The sequence below is a fragment of the Mus musculus genome, chromosome 5, assembly GCF_000001635.26.
Source record: "Mus musculus strain C57BL/6J chromosome 5, GRCm38.p6 C57BL/6J".
In the NCBI taxonomy this organism is placed as follows: Eukaryota; Metazoa; Chordata; class Mammalia; order Rodentia; family Muridae; genus Mus; species Mus musculus.
In genome coordinates, this window is record NC_000071.6 from 98,040,652 (window position 1) to 98,042,819 (window position 2,168).

The 2,168-nt window shown below is 39.2% G+C and overlaps 1 non-coding gene across 1 annotated transcript; it reads right to left on the bottom strand.

Annotated features, from left to right (window-relative positions):
• Positions 1-438: 438 nt before the first annotated feature.
• Positions 439-511, bottom strand: n-TKctt8. The gene has a single exon. It is a non-coding gene; the product is annotated as a tRNA-Lys (tRNA).
• Positions 512-2,168: the final 1,657 nt, after the last annotated feature.

Below are 2,168 nucleotides of genomic sequence, written 5' to 3' on the forward strand. Positions count from 1 at the left end.
AAGAAGAGAGGAAGATAGAGGAAGAGGAAGACTATCCAGTTTCCAGTGGCTTTAAATAGCCACAGGTAGCAAGGACTATCATAAAAGGATAGAATAATTGGGATAACTTGACTAATCTAGTTGGGCAGCTTGTGTCATTGTCAATTGGCTCTGAAATTATTGTGAGGACATCCTGTGAATTGAGAATTTATTGATATATAAATCTGACTGATTAATTATAAGCTTCTAGAGTTTTGATTTACTGGGTTAAGGGGATTTGTGACAACTAGCTGCAGGGGGTTGATGACTGAGAAGGAACAGGCAGCTCTGAGGCAGGCCAACCAGAGCTGAGAAGACCACCACATGGAGCTAGCCTAGAGGTGGGGAGACCGTAGGCAGAGAGTAGCTGGGTATAGCACAGGATGGTGCCAATTTTTTTAATATTTTCCTCAAAGATGGTACCCAACATGGGGCATGAACCCATGACCCTGAGATTAAGAGTCTCATGCTCTACCCACTGAGCTATCTGGGCCATATATATATATATATATATATATATATATATATATATATATATTATTTCTCGCAACAGGTGATGAACCAACATGTTGGGCAAAAATCCACTAGAAATTTAAGATTATTAGCCTAAGAGTAAGAGTTTTATTTTCTTTTTTTTTAATTAGGTATTTTCTTCATTTACATTTCAAATGCTACCCGAAAAGTCCCCCATACCCTCCCCCCCACTCCCCTACCCACCACTCCCACTTCTTGGCCCTGGCATTCCCATGTACTGAGGCATATAAAGTTTGCAAGACCAAGGGGCCTCTCTTCCCAATGATGGCCGACTAGGCCATCTTCTGATACATATGCAGCTAGAGACACAAGTTTTATTTTCTAAGTGAGAGAAGGTGGCACTGGGACGAGTCACGTGGACTCAAGCACAGGAACCCTGAAACAAAGAAAGAGGGCTCTGAGGTCCCCTGCTGTGGAAAAAGTTAAGATGGCTGCTCTGAGCCAGAGAGCAGATTAATGGAAGCTGCCTACATCTTGGAACAGATACTGATTTAACTGTGAATTTATAACATTGGGGTTATTTGCTTTTAGGATAGATTTATATACAGATTTTGTTTGAATCACGTGGGAAATTTCACTTGGGGGTTGGAACTGGGAGTTAGAAAATTAGTTACTGACTCCAAGTAGGCAGTGATAATTACCTGCTACGAACAGGTATTATTTAATAGAAGTCTGTGGCTCCAGGTAGAGAGCCCAACAGATAGTATAACAGGATGGCTGCTCTAGGCAGAGAGCTTAACAAGTAAAAACTATCTGCTTCCTACAGGCAGATATTAGTGAAAGCTTGAGTTAATTGCTTTAAAGATGGTATAAGATATATTGCTCTAATAGGTCTTACAACATACTCAAATTCTGTCTAATGTGGACTCCATGAGAATGTTGGGTTTAAATCCTGGTTTGACTAGCTCCCTGCTTATGAGCAGGTATAAATAGAAGTATCAATCAATTCTTTTAAAGATGGTATAATAAGGTATGCAAGATAACTATCTCATATTCTCTAACGTGGGCTCCATGGGAATTTTGGTTATTATCTTGCATGGGAGAATAGAGAAAGCCTAAGAATAGGCTTTTTAGTTTACTTCATTTGTTTTGGGTTGTTTTAATTTTCACATGGGTGTGATTTTGAGTTTTGTGGTTACATTATTCTTCTGGGAGAGAGGTCAATTTAAAGGTTTGTCAGGAGATATACTGATTTGGGAGAAAGGTTTTGTCTTTGCATTTTTAGAAAAAGTGATTAGTGTCTATACTCTTCCAAAGTAATATGGATCAGATATGATGAAAGGAGACCCCATGAAAGACTAGATTCCAGAGAATCAAACAAAAAAGTTATCTTGATGATACTAAAATTTTGTTTTCAGATTCGTATATTACAGAATATACAGCCTTGGTGAGTCTCATTGTCAGACATGCTGAACTGAGCTGCTGATGTCTTGAACTTTGAGATGGATCCAGTCAGGACACAGACTTCACAGATTAATACAATCATTGTTATGGCCTTCTTAAAGCCAACCAACACCCCCATTTTCCTAACCCTCCCTCTCACCCTTTCAAAATATCTTAATGCCCATATTCAGCATGAAAAAGTTATGAAGAGTTGTCATCCCAGTTCCCTAAGC